Raw genomic sequence first — 23272 nt, 5'->3', positions numbered from 1 at the left:
AGATGGCAGAAAAGGTAAAACGCTTATCCAAATTTGGCAAATAAATTAGGAAACATATTTTAGAATGATATTTACTTTTTATAACAGCCAGATGATAGACACGGGAAAAAAACAAAATGTGTGGCGTAACAATATATAAGCCTCAACGTATAACGGAAATCATTGCCTAGTTACATAATATTTTGAAAAAACAATTGAATGAGCAATAACGGTTGTTTATTTTTTTTTTCAGTGCGCATTATTTAATTCGTTCCGTGTGTATCAAAATTTTAATCGTAACAGAAAAATTAAATTTAAAGATTTTCTTTTGAGTAAGGCTAGAGGAATTTATCGATTCTGAAAGTATTTTACTGGTTTCTACCACATCTTGCCGTGCCCGTGCTGTCGATCCACCAAAAAGGTTTTCGGATAACCTGAAAAATCATTAGCCAATAAAAATAAAAAGTGAGGAGAAATACGTGAGAAGAAAGTGTCGTGTTTGTTCTGTGAATGTGTAGAAGTTGTGAAATTCTATAGATAAAAAGTGTAAATAATAAAAATAAATATATCAAAATATATAGATAAAAAAGTGTAAATAATAAAAATAAATATAAATAAGGATATAGTGTGGTTTATAAGTGTAATTGTGAAAATAAATGTGTTAGTGACAGTTGTACGCAGAAAATGGACGCTGAAAAATTTGGTGAGTGCAAATTATATTTCTTATAAATTGTTTTTACAAAAATTTAAACATACATTTAAACATAATTGCAATTATTTGCAATTTACCCAAAATATTAGGAATGAATAAAACGTATTTATTCGTTCATGATTTTATTCCTCAGAGATTCTTTTAAGCGAAATATTTTTTTTTAATTATTTTACTTAATGACGGCATTAAATTAATACGGCGATAATTTATCCGAATTATAGCTTTTTACCCATGGTTTCTTAATCTGTGAATTATTGCGGTTTTCCAAATGCTGCAAAATAACCAACACCCGTAAATTTTTTCATAAGTTAATGGGTGATCTTTTTTTAATTTTTTTGATTGCTGTGCTATATAATTTATCTACATATACCGTAACGTTTTTACTTTTAAATTTTGCAATAATATATAAAATTTTAGTTTGAAACACTTTGTTAATTGAAGTACTATCAAACGCGGATGTTTCTATTTCTTTTGATTGGATTGATTTTATGTTTACCTAGTCAAACAGCTTTGACCCTGAAATCTATTTTTGTTCAAGGAGTGTAACATAAATATAATTTTTTTGATGAAATATATAATTATGGTTCATTAGTGGCGTAGCTAGGGTATGTGCCGCCAAGGGCGATCCTTAAAATTGCCGCCCCCCCCATACATTTTTGGCAGTGTCATAAAATCAACATTTCTTAAAATTATAAATTGGTTATTATTAAGCTCTTGTAATTCGTGAATTTATATATATATTAGTGCATTCAGGGTTAAGAACCACACTAGACGATCCCATCGCGAATATGCCGCCCCCAAGCAAGTGCCACCCGAGGCGGTCCGCCCCCTCCACCCCCCTATAGCTACGCTACTGTGGTTCATACATATTATAAAAAATTCACGTGCCACAAAAAGGCGACGACTCACTGTATTGCAACGCAATGGGATAAAACGACTCTTTTCACAAAAATTGATAGTAAAATATAATTAATTTTTATTTGATATTACGTAAAAATAGTATACTATCATCTCTCATTATCATAAAGAAACTTTATGATATCGCAGTCTTTTTTTAATAAAAGAAAACGCATTACGCAGGACTCATTCAGTTCAGGGGCACTAAACAATGTTCTTTCAAGACTCGCAGATGAGTCTTTGGCCGTTAAAGAAAATTATTATTATCAAACTAAAAAATACTATAAAAATATCTCGCGAAATGCAAAACCACTAATCTTAAGAATCGGTGATTATGACAAAATAAAACTTAAAATAAAATGCATACGCACGTATAGCTTTGATGCATTTAACCCTATTGCAATGTCATAGTTTTAGGTCTACAGGGTTAGATTTATTTAATTTTATCATCGATCTAGACAGTCGTCTATTTTGATAAACTTATTCTAGGCTTCTTCTCTATGGCAGAATTTGGTAAACCATTGTAAAATAACGAAAACACAGCATCTCTCCTATACATATAGTTGATGTATTATAGCAAATAGGCAAAATAATTTTAATAGGCAAAATATCAAATAGGCAAAATAATTTGACTCACAATGTAAAAATATTGCATATTGATATGGGTTTTAAGTAGTCTTTAATCTGATTTTTAGTTAGCTTAAAAATCTTTGTGCCAGAATAACCAGTTGTAGATTGTTATTGTTTCACCACCACCGTACATAAAACACACAACCGACAAGCTTATTACCGTTTCGTCCGCTTATCGGAGCACTTCGCCCCCATCGCGTTTCATCTCGCAAATCGGATTACGTTTACGTCGCAAACAAAGCGAGCTTTTTTTCCCAAGGGCACTTCAAGGGCAAAATGCGTTTTCTTACGCCCTTCAAGGAGGAGATAGGTGCACATTACATAATTTCGTTTTTGAACTTTGCGACACTGCATCGGTAAACATCGCGAGCCAAGGAGGCTTATATGGGGGCGCATGCGCCCCGGGGGCCTGGGAGATCCGACCTCGGGGGCGGAGGGCGGCTCAGTGGTACGGAGGCTGCGGCGCCGAGCGTACGCCCCTGTCGGTCGCCCCTTAGTTCGGCGGCGACGCGCGACGAGTGACGTTCACTACGAACACACAAGGCACACGAGTGAGTGACAGTGATTTATCATCGCGCGAGGCTGCGGTGGTCCACCTCAGTGGGTGAGTGATGTTTGTACACTTTCTGAGACACTGACATTGAGATGTAAACGATCGGGGGCGAACGATCGAGATAGGAGGACACGCGATTGTGATGACGTTTGTGTACCTCCATGCGAACACACGTGAGATTGTGTTTTGATCCATTTTTATGGGCTTTGGAATGTTCTGGATATTATTGATGGTGATATGAAAGATCAAGTGATAATGAAAATTATAGGGGGTATTGCGTTGTATGACTAAAATATTATCTTAAATTTCTGGATGTAAAAAAATATATCAAAACTAATTTTAAGATAACATAAATCAACTTTCCCTTCTTTAAAAATTAACTCTTAATATATTTTTCATATATATTTGATTCTTAAATACAGAAATTCTTAGTCACTTAATATTTTCTTACCTACCAGATGTTATGTTTATAGAAGTTACGTTTTTCACCTATATGGAAATATTTTATAATTGCTACTGCTCAAAATATATTCTTGTATTATGTTACTATTGCGACATGATTCTAATTTAGTTTATAAGGATAATTTGGATAGCATATAAATAAGTATCAGACGAGAGCATATGATCTAGAAAAGAACTTTACTAATTTATAAATAAACAGGTCTTTTTTGAATCAGAGATTGTCACAAACTTGTAAATATGCTCTCTAAATTCAAGCAGAAACTTTTATGAATATAAATACATTGTCATATTTATCTACACGTCTGTATATTTATTAAAGTGGGTTTAATAGCGATATTTTTCTAATAAAATTTTCTTTAATCGATATAGATTAAAAAAATATTTATTGTTTTTCCTTTAACGTTTGTATTAATGATCAATGATATTCAATTAACAATTTCATTATAAAAACTTTCTCTGATTGACCTGCAGAAAATTTAAATTATGGTGGTTTTTGTGTAGCATACATGTTTCAAATACTTTCATACTTTTTCTCTTTTGTAACTGTATTATTTTTCGATTCTTAAAGCAATTTTTTAAAATAATATGTATTTCTTATCTGTTTCCATAAAAAGAGTTTTTATTCGTAAAAGTAGATCCGCTTGAATAAATTTTTACTCAAACAGAATAATTTTTTTAGATTAGGATCTTTTGAATTATTAATTTATTATAAGCATATATATTTCTGTGTAATTTACTTTAAATTTTTCAAAGCGTTTATTACAAAGTTAAGAATACAGTTAAATTTGGTTCAAGCTACAAATTTTTAACCATTTTAAATTTTACAAAATATTCAATACGCGTAATAGAAATAACAACATAAGATAAATTAAAGAAAAAATACACTTGATTGATATATGTCGTTCTCTCAATTTTTTTTCTAAATTTAGATTTATAAAATATAATTGAATTAAAATAGAAAATATAGAAAGAAGTATTTGCTTCTGTCAAAATAACTAAAATAAAAGTATATTATCTCATTATCTATTTTATCTACGGGACTATATATTTTATTAGTGGTTATAGGATTTTTTCCATTTTTTTCTCAATTTATAAATATATAATGAGACTTAATAGTAAATAATATTACAAGATTTCTATCTTTACTTTTTCTTTAATACAAATTATTAATAAAATAAAGAATGATAGTGAATAAATAAAATATAAAAAAATATCATGTGCACAAAAAAACACACAGAAAACTTTCTATAACAGTTTTATGAAAAATTTACTGTATTACATTTTCCTTCAAATTTAAGAATACATGAAAATACATAGTACAAAATTAGGTAAAAGTTACTAATTTATAACCGTTTTAAAGTTTACAAGATGAAATTAAAATATTCAATAAAAATAATAGCAATAACTACATAAATTAAAGAATAGTTTTTTTCCTTTATGTAGTTTCCTCAATGATTTTTTTAATTCTAAAAAAATATAGAAAAATGCATTTGCTTTTGTCAAACTAGTTAAAATACAAATATATTATTCCCTTATATAATTTATCTACAGGACTATATATTTTAATAGCGGTTTCCATTTTCTTCTCAATTTTCCTATATATCTACATATATTTATTTAGATTAAATTAAGACCATTGTAACTTAACAAGCTATCACAATTCGCCACGATGGCTAATAACAATAATAATAGTAAGACTTCAACAGTAGATACAATTTTAACAAAATTACTATCTTTACTTTTACTTTCATACCAATTATTATTAAAAATGGTAATGTAGTGAAAATATCATATGAACAAAAAACATAGAAAACTCTTCTGCAAAAAACTTACTGTATTACCTTTTCCATATTTATTCAAAATTTTTTTATGAATAATTTTGTAATTTTTTGATGTTAGTGTATATTAATAATTTACATTAAACTCCAAAGAAACAGTTTCTATTTTACATATGTTTTTACTTTGCTTGAAACATATTTTAGTTAAATTTCTTATAAAATATCATCATTATTGACATTTTTAATTGATATAAAAGTGCAGCAACATATCTTGATTTTAGGTTTACCATAATATATAAATTATCAATGTAGATTAAACTATTATTATCAAAATACTAAAGAAATGCTACATTTCCATTTTAATATATTGTTGCTAAGCATTACTAAATTGTCAGTTGTCATATTAAGTGAAAATAAAGTCGCGAATCTCAAATGTGTATCATACCAAGAAACGGTTTAATTAACATTAATGATTAATGATCCGAAAACATTCTCCCAATAACTCAACCCATTTATAACACAATGAATCTGAACGGATGTTATAATGAAGATGATGGGGAGAGAGTTTCGAAAACCAGATTACTCAAAGCAAAGCATACAATAATTAGTGATACAAAAGCCGAGGCAAATAAAAAATAAACTATGCATTAAGTTGTAAATATTTGTATTTTAATTTAAAGGAATAAAGGTATCTATAATTGCATTTTTATTGTATGTGTTATGAGTGATCTGAAATACACCTACAAGATATATATGGATTAATAATTTACAAATTCTGAGCTTAAATTTGGTTTTGGGAAAATAAAGGCAAAAAAAACCATAAGGCTCAGGCCCTGATTTATTTTAATATTGTATTCTGAAAGGATTACATAACCTTGTCGCGCATTTTCTGTTGTTTGTTTTTAACCTTTCGTTGTAAACAAATGTTTTCCCAGATGTATAGAAGGTTACAAAAGTGAGTCATATAAGGAAGACTAGTAGAAATATATTGTAAATATTATTTTCTCATATGTATTTTAAAATATAAAGTTGTATTAAAAATATGGATCCATTCTGACGCTAATGTTATTAAAATACGATTGTATGAAGATTTCATCTCAATATTTAATAAAACAGTCTAATTAGTTTCGATGTAGTTTATCAAATGCCGCTAATTTTATATTGTTATTTTGCGTTAATGAATCATGTGGTTTTAATGGTTTCAAAGAGGCGTTTTAAAGTTTTTTAACTAAATCTATTTTATTTATAATATTTATATTTTATATAAATATTTTTTCGTTAGTCTGAAATGTCTTAATATGTAGAGATTTTAATAATAAATAAGGATTACTTTTAAGAAACGTGGATTATATTTGTGTTATATTATACATGTATGAGGTTCTTTTGATTGGATCAATAGGTTATTCCTAATAAAATAATTCACCTCGTGTATGAAAATTAAATATTAATATAAGGCATATGCTACATATTTTATTTAAGTTGTCCATAAATAATAATACTAAGCTACACACAACGTTCATTAGAACGAAATGCTTTACTTGTAGCAAAAAATATGACACGAAAATCCGAGACACGTCTTGACAAAAAAATCCGTGTACGTCCTGACGTTTGATTGTCGTTTTTGATAATACGGCAAAATTGCCTTCTGTTTCGACAAAAGCAAAAATATTAAAATACACCGTAGTTGAATTTTCAACGCGTCAAGTAGTTCAGAATCGATTTTTCGTCGCGCACATAAATTAATATCTGCGTATCCAAATTAATTCAGCAAATCCGAACTAATCTTGCGAGTAAATACCCGTAGGTATCTGTTATCGTACATACGCATAGAGGAGATCATTGAGATCGTGATGGAGCTACAGAATCTCGTCTTATTGTGATGTTTCCCGCTAACAAATGTTATCCATTCTCCTCTGTACTGTACAGGCGTAATTGAATTCAGAGAACACTCGAACATACCCTAATATTTATTAATTTCGGGACTCGGGAATAAATGCTTTGCATAACGTGACTAGAATTTATAAAGCGTTTATGTATATTGAATTCCGAATATGCTCATTGCCGGTTGCCATTTCTTTCCACGCCTCTCCAATTATTTTCATCTTCTCTAAAAAATACGTGATGTTTTTTACAAAACCTAAATATCGATATCGCTAACGAACATCAGCAATTTTAAACTATTATTTGTATATCGCTTTATGTTTTCTACAAGGCTTCGATTGCCCATGATTTCCAGATACATCGTATCTCCTCATTGAATTATTTTCATCTTTAAACACTGTTACATTGAGCAAATTCATCACATCACATTCGTTAAGTGCCTTAACAGTTTTGTAGTTCTAATTTCACTAAAACATCTTGATGCTTAGCTAATGGTATGGTAATCATATTAAATTCGAAGAATTTAAAAATTCACCCATATAAAGCATTGATTATTAACCTTTTCGAAGTCATGAAATATTTTTGATTAAAATACAAATTTATAAAATATAAAAACATTGAAATTATGTTTGAGCATTTATGCTTTTACTGAATTATTAAAATAATTGATTACATAACAGTGAAACTATTTTTTTAAATATGCCTTTGTGCCAAAACTTATTGCAATATTTTTATAGTAGTAACTACTCTGTTTATATTTTTTTCTATTTATTAGATGTCATTATATTATTTTGGATATTAGTATTAAATTTATTTTATAAATTTATGATATCAACATCAATAATTAAACATAAATTTAAGTTATAAGATTTATTCTTGTAACTACAAAATATTTTTATAACACGCTATAAAGTTTTTACATAAATTATTTTTATTTTAACAAGTGATACAATATTTTGTGTAATTGTAGAAACCAGAATTTACAAAATTATGCATAATTTAAATGTAGTAATTTCAAGGCTGAATAACAATAGTCTCTCTGGGGCAACCGGCTAGTAATTATTTACTCACCGACCGACCAGTTCATTTTATGTTAGTGCTTGTGATAGCCTCACGATATGTTTTTGACGCACTTTTTTTACGAAGATGCTAGATCCTACGCATGACTTTAATCTATGTTGTGTGTGTTTATGAATGAAATATTTGTTTTTATTGCTCATTTTTTGATTTGACGCTGAAATTTTATCAGCGGCACTTAATTTATCCACAATATATAAATATATTTTAGTATTTAAAAACGAGTATAAAATATATTTATTTTAATATATATCTATATTTGTATTTATTCAATAAATAATTAAGATACTTGAACGTATATAATGATCTTAACTTCTACAGAAATATTTTTTTTTCTTATATTTGTGTAAAATATACACTGATTAGGATTACTTGTTTCTAAAAATTGACAGTGAAAAATATAATTGTAAAAACTGTAACCAAAATGCATATTATAATGATCAGATTTTGCAGATTTTAGTAAAGCAAATTTAATATGTGATAAAGTTACATTTTTAATTGCGTTCTTAATTTCTTTTTGTAATGAAAATTCAAAACTAGATTTTATAACAATTAAATGGTATTTTTTTAAATCTCACGTTGTAACTTGACAGGCGAGAGCCTAATGTGTTACAACGAAATAAATCTGTACAAACTGTCAATCAGGCATAATGAATACCTGCAAGTATGTATTGACCAGTTTGTGTATCAGTGATATTTATTATATAATATATAAATAATAGCGTATTTTTATAAATATAAATTCAATTCTGCTGCCGTGATTTGAACCCATGACCTTTAGGTTACTAGTCTAGATCTTATGAAATACGCTATTTTGACATTTATTTAATAAGATAAGTAATTTAAATATGATTAGTTTTTTGTAATATTTTTATGGTATTAACTATTCTGTATATTTTTTTCTAAAATGAAGAAAATTGTTCAATAGATGTCAATATATTTTTGGATATTAGTATTAAAGCTATTTTGTAAATTTAAAATATAAATATTATTAATTAAACATAACTTTCATTTAAAAGATTTATTCTTGTAAATACAAAATATTTTTATGACTACAAAGTTTTTATTTAAATTATTTTATGTAGCATAAGATTTTGTGTAAATGTGCTATATACGAATTTGTTTCCGCTGTTGTACCGAATATCGAGTTAGCATCTTGTAGATATGGCGTAGCTCCACTTGGTGTAAGTTTGACTAAACTTTCATTATTACAAATCGAAAGCGAAGTGGTTTTCATAGATTAAGTGATTAGTATTCTGGCTTATATACCCTTGAGATTTAAGAGAAAGTCCAACGTTGACAAACGACGTGTTAAACGGCATATTAGTAGATGCAAAAAGTGACGTAACCATTATTTGGAATGTGTAATCCAGTGTTTATGTACCTGCTCGGGCGGAGATATTTGCACTGACCTTTTAGTGTACTTGTTTACAAAACTACAAAAAACTTGATTATTATAAAAAAATATTTTATGACTCTTTTAACAACGCGACGTTTAAGTGTGGTCGCAAAAAAAAGGAAATTAAAAAAACTAGTTATTTTTAAGTTTTAAAATTACTTTAGTGCAAAAATCTCGAGCTTTTAAAAATGTGCAATTTGTTTTAAAGTATTTACAATTTTTAAGTAGTTTTTTTAAATGTATATACTATGGATTTTTTGTGCGAAAAAATTGCATAGTAATATAATATTTTTGTTTTTGACAGAATAACAAATCCTTTAATAAACCTGGTTTGCATTGATGACGCATCATTCTCTGTGTAACTTTCCATCTAATTTCTAATTTACAATAAAGCACACAGATACATAGCGATATAAATATCTTATTTTACCTAATTAAAATTAAAACTAGATTAAAAAATCAGAACGATTTAAAAATATTTAATAATACTCAAAGTTGAGGGTCCGGTATTATAACACTCAATAGCTGTGGTACCTCACAACAGTGAGAGACCGACAGCTTCTTTGTTAATAATTATATAAATACTCACTACTTGTTTGTGTTGTTTAAGTTTAAAAAATTGTGTATTATTTTATTTTTATTCTTTAATCTAAATAATTTTATACGATTTACTTACAACTTATAGACTCGATTGTATATTTTCTTAATACTAATCCATCTCGATGGAGAATTCATTTAATTCGAGCTTTGCACGCCGGAAAGATCTTCGCTGAGACGAAAAAAGTTTAATCAACCGTAAACTTTTTGTCGAAATTCGATTAAGGCCAATTTCCAACTCAAATAAGTCCAAGGAAACATGCCGTGTGTATAACGTCGATTTTGTGTTCGCAAAATTAATTTGCAACTTAACGACGATAAATAGTTGAACGTTCCTCGGCTGATTCGATTATAACGTATTTACGAGCGGAGTGATACGATTCGTTAATTATTGTCTAATATTATTTATGCCTATGTTAATAAATGTATTTTAATTTATTTGAGTGCCTCTCGACGTTCGGACGGCGAAACGTATTTAGAGAGAATATATTAAGTCGTCAAAAATATGTATTTTCCACCCCCGGAATTTTTACGTTAAAGCTTCGCAGCCCAGTGCCGCATCTCTAACAATAACTTTACAAAAAAAGCACATATAAATAACGGCAACGACGACGATTCTTGCAAATTAAACGTCATAATTGTGAGGCAAAGCGTTTCAATTTAAATAATTGCCTCGTTTCGGCGTACATAATAAAACGCATTAAAACTCGACTTACGCAACGAAACCTCACCCCACATGTTAATTAACTGAAAAATAAACCTTTTAAATTCGATTAAAAATGAAAAAGAGACAATTCTTTATCAATTTACATTTAATAGAATCAACCGAAAGGGTAATTATTTTTTCACTTGAAATAATATATTATATATTAATAATAAACAATAAGAAATGTAATTAATTTTCAATTAGGGCTTCTCTCAAAAACGTAAAAAAAGTATACTAGGAATTATGTAAAAATGTAGCACAATATAATTTAAATTGATTTACTAAAGGTTTTATTTCGCAATATGCGGTGTATTTAAAATAAAAATCAAGTTATCAAATATACATTGTAGCTATCATAATTAATGTGGAAAAGTACTGAAAAGTTTATTTTTGAATCGCGGAATTTACTTGGCTGTAATTTCATTTAAACTTTTTTAATATTTAGTTTTGAATTATATATTTTATTACCAAAACAAATCTAAAGTTTCGTCATCACTAAATGGATAATAAAAATAAAAAAGCAATATTGAATATTTGCGTATATAATATTTTAAGGCTAGATAAAAAATATAATATGGAAACGCATTATTTTAAAACAATAATAAAAATAATTCAGAAAATATAAAATAAATTGTAATCGCAAAAGACGGATATAAAAGCGCCGTCTCAAGACGCATAGATCAGTTCTTATCCCTCCAAAATTCTTCACCTTAGAGCAAAAGCTTATAGTTGTTTGCTTTGTTTCGTTTGTGTTTGAAACATATTAAAAAGAAAAGTGCCCTTGAAAATCCTGGGTTTATATTTCACATGGACATATCGGGCTCATTAATTTAACAACTATTTGACATAAGATTGCCTTGTGATTAGAAAAACGTAATAAAAAAACTTTTTAACAGAGAGCTTGTAAATATATTCTAACTAATTAATACTAATAGTTTTTGCGATTATGTCTAATGAAGTAATTATTACATTTTCAGTAAAAATGTTCAATTAACATAAAATTAAGTCTGTGTTTATTATAATAAAATAGATGCTCTAAAAGTATTTATTTTTTAAGAGCCATTATATAATGTCATTTTATTGAATAATAACTCATTATTTTAAAAACTATTGAATAAAATCACAGAAAAAATTGCAAGTACATTGAAAAAAAATCATGATTTTCCGGTCACAGTATTTTTTAAAAATTTACTTAAAAACGTCTGGCACGGACCCATCATTTTTATGCAGCGGTAAAAATATACAGCCGTTGTAAAATTTTTAAATAAAAAAAAGCTATGATAATTTTCTCGAGAAATTTACTTATTTTTGAGATGAAAATTCACAAAGTACAATTTTTATGTTAAGTGGGATATAACCAGGAAGGAGTTAAAATAATATCAATCAGTATTATTATTATGTATAAAAATACACAAAACTAACTTGAAATTTGGGATTATTATATAGACATCCTCAATTCCAGGTATTAATAGGTTTAATAAAAGCTATAATGTCCACTCTTGTGATTTTAAAAATGACTCTTTGCAATACTAATATAATTAATATGATATTATTTATTTTTAAAAATAGTCGGGAGTGAAATAATACGTAATAGCACAGATTATTCATAGTTAAATATATGTTCGCAATTTATGCTGTGTGCATAATTTTCTTTTGCGCAATAATCCGGTCACTATAAAATGTCACTTTACAATTTTTGCATTATTGTTAAAGATGAAAAGTGCATTCAACAGTTTTGATAATTTAATGCTTTAAAAACGACTTTTCATTGATTCTTCTTTAAATTTAATCGCAAGAAGCCCCATTTTAACCCCATTTTTATAATCTCATATTCAGTAATAAAATAATAATAATAGTAAAAGTCACTTTCTTTATCGACACATCAAATTATTCCCGTCCACCGCGAAGAGAAAGGAATGGAAGAAGAAGAAATCGAGAGATGAAGGAAAGTGGGGGAAAATTTCATTTTCGCCCATAAGTGGCGATGGCCGATTTCCCGGAGAGGGCCGACTTGAGAGTTTTGCGTTATTACGCAGGATTGGCGGCGTCGCGACGCAGCTTTTTTCGGCTTGGAACTCATTTGAGGCATCCAAGGAAGGGGATCGGATAAGTAAGGGGTTTGAGATTTCCAAGGGTTTTTAGGGTGCGATTTTCAGAAAATTCATCCTGACTCCCAAAGCCAAATATGCCCTAAACTTATAAATATATATTTTCTATTTAATAATTTACTTCAAACTGAGAATCTTATCTCGTTATATATCCTTTAGATGCCAAATTAAAAAAGGAAGAAAAACTTTTATAAGGCCGATAAAAATACATAGTAATGTTCATACTAATTTGTGCAGCGATGCAGATTGTACGATAAACAAAACTATAGAAATTTTAAATAGTGTAGATAAGACATGATTAAAGTGAGATCAATCGTCTTTCTCAAGATTCTGAGGAGCGTTTCGATCGATTTGGCGTAGATTTGTTAGTGCGAGTTTAATGTGTCAGAAGTTAGTTCTTGCCAAAAAAGTTATTTAGTACAGCAGTGTTTTGGCTTAAATACCATTAAGAGAAGGGAGAAATCCAACGTCTCTTTCAGTCCTTAATCATCTTGACCAATTCCGATTATTTTTGGTAGCTACAGACTTTTTCTTTATATTTAATACATATATTATTAGACTCGTTGGTGTGAATTTGTATAATAGTATATTTAAAGACATTGAATATACTATTATACAAGAAATTGACAACATAGATGCTTGGTACTACTAACTACTTGTTTTTGATCTATGAATATTAATGGATCCAAAAGTTCAAATACGCAAAATTGTTTGTTTACACCAAAAAGAAAATCAGACTCAAATCAATGTTTCGATATCAAGTTTCATATGTATGTTTCGGATAAAAACGATGAAAAGTATGACAGGATTCTGGCTTGAATATCATAAAAAAAATAAAAAATTTAATCGTCTCTACTATTACTCGATATTTTAATCAATGCAGATGATTAAGAGCGGAACTAGAATCTTTGTTGTTGCTTGACTGATTTTATTACACTTTTTGTTTGATATTATGAAAATCTTGCAACAATCGTTGTACTCTATAATTAAGTAATTTAGCGAGGGTGTTTGCTAAATATTTTCTGACAATATTCGGGACTAACGGTTTTAAGTGCAAATTATTTTTCGTCGGGACTATAGAGACTGTTAATTGTTCTCGTTAAAGGCTGAAAACAGCTTCAAGTCCCAATTCATTAGTTGTATGATTTTTTAATGGTCATGTAGAACTAATATTAAACAATATTGAGAAATAAACGAAAAGCAATATTGTGTGTATTTTCTTAAAATTTTATTTATATGTTTTTATTTATCATATGAGTAAGTTATAAAATATGTTTCTTAAAAATTTTAAATTAAATTAATTCATTTAAAAGTAAACTTCTCCGTAAGTAATATTGTAAATATGTTTTTTTCTTTCGATAAAACGGAAAGATTTTTATTCACAGTAATATAAAATATTATTTATTTTGACATTTATAAAATTGTTAGATATAAACATATATATTATTTTCAAGTGAATTTAAAATCATTGATTTGCAAATTCAGAAATAAACTAAATCAAGTATGCACGTACAATGACTACACACCTTCAAAACGTGTTCACGCCTTTAGGAAAAACATGGTTCAAATGGTTAATTAAAGAGTTCAATGGACGCAGTTTTCATTAAATATTTCTCGTTATTAACGCTGATTTTTTGTGGTACCAAGATCTTTCTTTCGTTGAGTAATGTGTGAGAATTTATTTAACTCGAAACGGGTGTGAAAATTATGTCGTGTCCGAGATTTTTTTTCGTTGTTTAAGTGGTTGTTACGGTGACTTCTTTTTTATTAACAATCGCAAATTGTTAAAAAAACTCAATTGTTTAATACAAATGAGAATATATTAAATTTAGTTTTTAAATATAAGGAAAGAATTATTATATTAATTCAGATAGATTAGAATCGGATAATATAATAATTATTGAAGATTTCATAATTATGACGTTAAGGATAGTAGATCATTTAAGCAAATAAATCTTTAAAATAATCTTTGCTCACAATTTAATCAACATCATCGGAAAGCGAGCAATAATTCTCAATGGCAGAAATATTTACTGAAAAATTAGAAATATTCTATCTGCTTTGTTTCTAAATGCTTTGGTCATTTTAAAACGTATTTTTATTTTATATTTATCTTTTATATTGTTTTTTTTTACACATATAAATATAAAAATATTTATTAAAAATATTTTTTCGCTATGATTTTATCGAAAAGCAAACCGAAGTTTTAATTCTCAGGATTTCAGAATCACTAGTATCTATGTATGTGCTACTTTGCCCTTCATCCATTATTCTACTATCAAGTAAAATTCTCTTCTTAAATAATTCCTGGGATTTGTTAGCTGATAACGGAATGAATGAAACATAGGAATGAATACATAAATTATTGTCACAAGGAGCAGGATGCTACATGGGGGGTGCAATAAAACGTCACAGAAAGGTTATAATTTTTTTATCCAAGTCTCTATAAAACCGTGTGCCCCGTGTGATGCTTTCTTTATTCAAATGCAACTAATTTTTTCGGTTGTTTCTTTCACTCTAATCAATTGTAAGCAGTACTTAGTGGAATCGATAGTTTGTTTTGGTGATAGCAGAACGTAGTACCTTTAATATATTTTGGTGTAACCGCACTGTGATTTTTATATTTTTCAACTATTAAAATTTCATAAAAAAACCCCACTTTAATAAAATTCTAGCTCAATTGTCACTTTTATAATGAAAAGTAAAATTTCTGAAGGGTGAAATTGAAACGGTAGAAAAATGAGATGTTTCCGCCACCAAGCGTAGAAAACGGTACAAATATATTTCACAACCTACTTAGATAAAATTTATTTTTAAACTAGTGGGTTAAGTTTCATGTAAAGATTATTTTTTTAAATATAATAAATAAAAAAAGGTATTTTTTTTGCAGTGTAGTGAACTAAATATAAACTTAAAATCAAGAAATGTGTAGAACATTGGTGTTAAATAGCATCTATAAAACGCTTTAAAATCCAGTTATTTTCTCAATAGTAGGTACTAGTGATTGAATAGAATCTTATCTATTTTTATTTCCACTATCCTTCAATCAAGATTTTTCACCTGCGAGACTTCAAATGTATTTTCTCAAATCCCTAAGGGAAGGATCCTCAATTCGTCACTATGTACATACACGTATGCTTCTAATATATAGTTCTAAATGGGAAATATTTACCTTAGGACACACTAACAGTTTTAGGATTGAAACATATATTTGTTTGTATGCAATATTATTTTGTTCATCTAAAGCTATTTAAACCTACATCGAACAATGGGTGGGTTTTTTTCGAGGGGTGCGATTTTACGAAAATTGTTTATCCCCATCGTTGCCGTTGACTTCAAATAATGCGACGTGAGAAGAACGCGAATCCGTTCGGATGAAACAATAAAAACGACACCCTTTTCCTCTCCTTCTCCCGGACACGACAAAGGGTAAAACAGGCGTCGACGACGTGGGCGACGGCGTCAAAGCCCTAGATGAAAGGATCTGCAAACGTTGAAAAATCCACTTAGCTTCGTCATTTCGCGCCACATTTCGCCGATCAACTGCGCCGATGTGCCGTGAAAAGATCGCTCAATAATATTTTTTACGAGTATATGTAAAAAAATGCGTAGTCAATATCGTGGCTTGGTTTTTATAATTTTTTTATTGAATAGATGGTCTAAAAGTAACATTTTTTTGAAACTGGTAATCGATTATCAGATGCATTATTTGTTTTGGAAAAATGGAGGCGAATACAAATAAACCTTTGATTAAATTCCAGCTTGTATGCTGAAAGCATTACAAAATCTTGCAGCGTATCAGTTGTTGTTTGTTTTGAACCTTTCGTTAAAAACAAATATTTTCCCATATATACGAAAGGTTACAAAAATGAGTTCCATACATTAGGGGAACAAATATATAACAGAGTCGATATACTTGTCCATAACAGTTGTCACACAAATCTCGTTTATACTCCGAAAACGCAAATAAATCTGTGATTTGTTTAAGAAGGGTATTCTTATATGTATAACTTGACTCATATACATATACATATACTCTTCAATAGACATATTTTTAGATATTATATTATTTACTTTTCGATTTGGAAAATTCTTATATTATTTCGACTTAAATCTTGAATTGCTACACTTGACTTTAACGAGAAAAAACATTAGTAATTCTTTCTGTTTAACGCAAGCAATTAAGAAGCAACAGGTATTGAACACGCGACGTCAATTGTATCCACAACATCCATTCAATTCAAATCGAAAAATAGCTCTGACATAAATATGTTTCTTCACATATTTCACGGTACATTGCCATATTGGATACTGATTTTTTTCTCACCAAAGACCCAAATTAGTTTACAGCATATAAAACATATTTTCCCGATCCCTCGTCAGTCGTCACATCTCGTGTAACATTTCAAGTTTTCACTCAGCACTTTGTCTATACCGTTTTTATTTGAAACGCGCGTGAAATCGAAACGCAGGAACTTTTCTTTTCGTACTTTTCGTATCTACGGTCGTTTCCTATTGAATAGTTTAACCAAGAGATTTTTGTGCGCTTCAAACAATGCCCCAGCCGGAGATATGCTCTTCCTTCGGTCCATGAATATATAACTCCGATGAATATATTATGACGCGCTGTAAAAGCAGATACGAAAAATACTCGTATTTTTTTTAACGGGTCGCTTTCGCAATCGTTATTCTCTTTTATTTTTATTCTTCTCTCCTATGTGCGCAAGGAGAATATCTCTCTTTTTTATCATCGGCTACAAAGCGGAACGAGAATAACGGCGTCGCGGATATAATCGCGGCCGAAATTTCGATTCGATTGTGGGTTTTGTGTGTAAATATTGAATTTAGTATTTGGGCCACAGTGTGGATTCGGATTAAGCCAAACATTTGATTAAATACACGCCTGACAAACTTATTTATTAAATAAATACTAGTATTTTGTCTTACAATAGAAGTTCTACCCAACCCAATGTTTCTGCTTCAACTAAAATATAATTTCAGTCATTATATAATAACCACATATCAGTGATACCTATTTTTTATAATGAATCTAAAATTGTATTGTAAATATCTGTAATTATTTTAATTTGGATAAACTGTCAATGGGTATAACGAAAGTATTTATTATAGAGAAAAATTTGGGTTGTTTTAGCCTTAGTGCGAGTTTGCCTAAGCTATCGTTTTCAAAATTTTGTTATACTTTTTCTTTAGTTCATTGCGAGTGATGAAAGAAGTGAGTTGAACTCGATATATTTCGGGTCTTATGGTCATATGTCATATTTTTTTAATCGTGAACATATCGGACGACTATACACGTCTGTGAGGAAATTAGGACTAATATTAATTAGGATTATGTTTATAAATAAACCTAGATTAAAAAAACGTATACATCAAGAGACCTTTAAAGTGAATTTAATAAAAAATACAATTTTGATATTATTTTTGTGTGTTGTCAAAAATAGTTTAGATGGAACTTTATGGAAATAGTCTATTTTAAATATTAATAAAAAAATTGGATTATTATAACATAACTACGATACTATAAATTAGTGATTTTATACCAAAAAAATCTTGGTTTTACCCCAGTGTTTTTTTAATTTAATTTTGCCTGAGTGCTTCATATTATGTATATTTATATTTTTGATCGACAATCAAATAATATGTTTTTATAGTTTTCTCAATATCACTGAGGAATATCGTAATAAATAATCTAAGTAATATAGAGCTATGTTGTGTACCTATTGATTGGAAGCTGTAATAATAGTTTATATTTAATTGAATAGATGTAACTGATAATACAGATTTTCTTATTATTTATGCATCATAACCTGACAGATTTTTCAATGCATCATGATGATCACTATACAATTAAACATAAAAAATATATAATAAACACCATCCCACAAAAAAATCCAGTTTATCATAGATATCCCCAAAAATATCTTTGTGTTTGACAATCTGTTCAGGAACAAAATGGCTCACGCAAGAGAAGCGTTTTTAAGCGCTGACGTCCTGGTCGTAACAGGAAGAATAAAGGACGCGATCGCGACTCTAAAGCACTCCAAAACTCACAGTCAGATTATCGGAACCGCCCCTTAGTAACTTAAAAATGTGCTATATTTAACCACTTGAACGCCAGCGACTCACCAATGAGCTGCTTTTTTAAACGAATTATTTTTTAAAACAAGTTAACGAATTACTTAAATTTTTTTAATGATTAAAGAATATTGTACTAGATTAATTTATCAGTAAGCCAAGTATTTTATATTTAATTTTATAAAGAGATACTGACGCGTAAAGAGAAATAACATGTGACTCATTAAAAGTCGCTGGAGATTAAAGGGTTAAAATACGCTATTATGCGAATTGATTTAATTGTATCCCAACGACACTTCTTTTTTTTATTTCTACATATGAGGAATTTTATTTAAATCCTCGCAAACAACAAGGAGTATTTTGCTTCACTTGGATTATAGACAATAGAGCCATATTCGAGGATGCTACGAATTAGCGTATCGTACAGAACGCGAATCGGCAATAAATTATTGAAGTAAAACGTGCTCCGCATAGCAAGCCGATCATCTTTGACGCCTTATCGGAAAATTTGGCGATGTGTATAGAAAATGTATTTCTCTGCTCGAAAATACGAAGAAAGCATTTATTTCAATAATTTTAATTAAATTAAATTTAGTCTGACGTTTCACTACTCACTCATAAATTATTGTTCGTGTTTACTTGCTTGAGATAAAATATTTACAATAAATAAATAAAATAGTTTATATATTTATTAAATATTTTTTACTTCATATATTGAGGTTTATATCAATTGTATTGCATTACATTTTCGTACTTGTATTAAGTTTAAGGTAATATGATTATCGATTTGTAATCAAATTTATTGTTAACATTAAAAACAAATATTTAGCCTTTTAAAATTTTCCAAATCGCATACATTTCTATATTTTAAAATCTATTTTAGTCATATTAATAATTTCGAATAACCGGTTGTAGATTTTTGTATTTGTCTAGATCCAAAATTCAGTGTAGTTTGTTAGTTTAAAATTGAGCGAACCTCCTGGTTAATGGAAGAATAAGTGAGTTTGTACTAAAAATACAAACCCTTATATAGTTTACTTAAAGTAATACTATTGCACAATCTCATCCTTGTTCTCACAATTATGGGACTTCATTTCTCTTTTAGCGCAAAAATCTCGGTTCAAATGATTTTTTTTGAGACATTTAAGTAGCAATAATCTTGTTTGACTTTTTTTGGTCACGCACGATTAGCAGGTGCATGCGTGAGCGAGTGGTCAATTTTTATAAGACTATCAAAGACATAAATTAGTTAAAAATAGTTTTTCTGCTTTAAATTCATACAAATAGATTTTATAAAGTAAGCCAAATAGTATATAATCATATTGAAAATATAATTAAAAAACAAATAATTTTAAGTAAGCATAATTCTATTGTGAGTACTCTACATTGTTAGCAGTAAAGGATGAGCAGTATTTCAACAGGTTAGACTGAGGGTTTGGAATGATCTTTAGCCCGCCCTGTTCATTAAAGTAAAGCAGCCACATCCTTGTAAAACAATTCAAATTTTCAAAACAGCAACTCAGTACCTAAGCATTCATAATGGAATTACGGCCACCGCTAACAGCAATTTATATTCTGCACGTTAAGTCAGCCACCGGCCAGATTATCATGCCCTCGGCCAAGGCTCATTAATTTGAGCGCGGCGCTCCTTACATATTTTATAATTTATCCTCTTCCGGTGACCATAGCGCAAAATAAAAGTTGTGGCCTAAGTGAAAACAGTGAGCCATAAGAATAGAATAACCTCCCTGGCCGCACATAAAAAAGCTTATTTACGGCCACGGGCATTATAAGAGTCGACTGGCCTGAGCGAGAACCATAAATTCGCGCAGCCTCGGGTTTCCCTTGTTATGATTCCACCAGAAGGACTTAATCTATTAGAATTACCAGAAGCTGAAGGTATTGCTGGCCTGAGGTACTTGTGGGAATTTTGTTTTAATCCAGGTCAAACGCACACACACACGAATGTATGTATACCGTTTACTACTGTTTGGTATTTCAGACATCGAATTACCTTGTTTCGTATTTTCTTTTATATCGGAGAATCTGTATAAATGTTTATGTATGTATGTATGTATGTATGTATGAAAGATATCTGAAAAGTAAATAAACAATATCCAGAATATATTTATCAAACATTTCACATATTTCAACCACTTACACAATTAATTTAAAAATCATTCTAACGACCATTTCGAACAAATAAAAAATAATAACTCATTCCAAAAGTAAGGCCTAAAAATGAAAGAGAGGTGTTGGGACTAATGCGTTATTAAATGTTAATATTTACTACTTATAAACACATCCGCCCTGAGACGTTAATCATTCGTTAGCACTCACAAGTACAAGAAAAACTACTCTTTTCTTAAAAAGGATGCGCGATAGACAATGCAATAATAATTTTATTTTATCAAAATAATTTGATTTAATTCAGACAGTGCTTGGTGTATAAATGTTATTACCGGTATTTTTTAAATTTAGTATTGGAATATGAGTATTGTTTTTTTTTAGTTATTTTTTATGGAGTACCTTGTTTTATAAATAAATTATTTTTATAGCTCACCATAAAACTTGTGCAATATGATATGTGGTCTTGCGTTACGTGATTTTCAAGTCGTCTAAGTATCAGGGTTTGACGGCAGCTTTCTCGGGTCACTATGGGTCGTCTCGGTAGATACTCGGCGTAGCTCCGCTTGGTGCGAGTTTAGTTTTATTCCAAGTTGAAAGCGAAGTTGTATTTCTAGATAATATTTGTGATTGAAGTGTCTAAAGAAAGTTGATTACTAGTGGAAATAAACTTTCTTACAAATCATGGTAGTTCGAACTAATGCGAAAATTTTGGGGCGGAAACAGAATTTTTGTTATTCTACTAAGAATCTTGTTAAACGTTACGGTGGTTCTATAAAATCAAAAATTATGTATTTATATGAAATGCAATTTCAAAAAATGCTTGTTTGTAAATTGTTTGGTACTGAATATCGTATTGTTCAAGTAGTCCCGGTTATTTTTATTTATACAACGCCAACGAAAAAAATCGTTCAAAGACAGAAATTAATTAATTAGTGTATTAGCTGTTAGCAAATGCATTCACATTGTCAACCATCATGAGTCGTCTCGAAAATATGAAGTTAAAAATAAAAATATTTTAAACAAAAAAGCGCAAGAAATGTATATTAATGTTGAAAGTTATACAGTTCGACCGTTTTCGGGCTTATATATCATTCAGAATTGAGGGAAGTTTAACATTTGCCTTAGATTTTGATTATCTGGCCAATATTGATGATTAAGGGTAGAACCGTATTGTTTGTTATTGTCTTGCAAAGATATTGTTAAATTGTATCTACATAACGGTGATTCTAAATTAGTAAAATTTAGCAACGTCGTAATTCCGTGAAATATGAATCAAGTTTAGTGCAGTGATTGCATTTTTTGTTTATGTAACTGTTTTTGAAACTGTTAATGTATACTGGCAAATATATTTTAGCTCAGATATGCAATCATTAGTATCTCGCCAAAGAGAAAAAACTTTGGTAAGAAGTCGAAGGGACACAAATAAATAAATATTTTTTATGACACTCTTCACGATTAATATCGTTGCAACTGTTACGGGTGGTCCTGACATAATTAATTAATAAAGGCAATTTAGTTTAAAAGTAAAAATAATAAATAATGACTGTAAAATGCTACATTTTAATAGAAAACACAATTTAATTAATATTTATAAAGCAGTTGGAAATATAAATACATAAATACTCAAATACAGGTATATTATAAAACATATTAACGGTAACAAATAACGGTTTTTTGGCACCCAACGCGCGCAGCTAAATAATAAAAAATATTTTTATTTGAACAGGTATTATAATTCGTTTCAATGTTCTTAATTTTGTTTTTAAATATAAAATAAATTATATTTTACATAATTGTAAAAACAGAAAAATTAAAGCATTGAATATTTTCAGCTCAAAACTCAAAGATGTTTATTAAATATGGTAATTAATCAATAGTAACATTGTTATTATTTAGTTAAACTTTTTTAATTTATAAATTTTATACATATTTAAGTGAAATATAATATAAGTCGTACTAAAAATAATATTATTATATATATTTTAAATATTTTTATTTTATGTAATACATTGATATTTAGATAGTAATTCCAAAAGACTCTGAAACCAAACGGTTAATACAAGACCGGACATTTTATAATATTTCAGTGATAAATCTAATACTAATAATTAGATCTGTTTATTATCCTATTCCTAATAATATTACCATATTTAGTGAATATTTGTAATATTCATATTACGTTTTTTGAGTACCAATTAAATAGTCTACCTTAATATTGTTCCAGACAATTATGCATATTGTCAATTGATCATTTTTAAAATGAAGTT

The 23272-nt window shown here is 28.9% G+C and overlaps 1 protein-coding gene across 1 annotated transcript in view; it reads left to right on the top strand.

Moving 5' to 3' along the window:
* Positions 1-2662: 2662 nt before the first annotated feature.
* Positions 2663-23272, top strand: part of wry (delta and Notch-like EGF repeat containing weary) — a 236044-nt gene continuing 215434 nt past the window's right edge. The window contains exon 1 of the mRNA XM_088200754.1: positions 2663-2822. The gene's annotated coding sequence lies outside the window, so the exon portion shown is untranslated. The remainder of the gene's footprint in view (positions 2823-23272) is intronic.

Source organism: Plectrocnemia conspersa, unplaced genomic scaffold, assembly GCF_051122295.1.
Source record: "Plectrocnemia conspersa isolate PC_06_02 unplaced genomic scaffold, ASM5112229v1 ptg000012l, whole genome shotgun sequence".
Taxonomy (NCBI): Eukaryota; Metazoa; Arthropoda; class Insecta; order Trichoptera; family Polycentropodidae; genus Plectrocnemia; species Plectrocnemia conspersa.
Note: the sequence above shows the minus strand (reverse complement) of the source record. Positions and strands in the feature narration are given on the sequence as shown.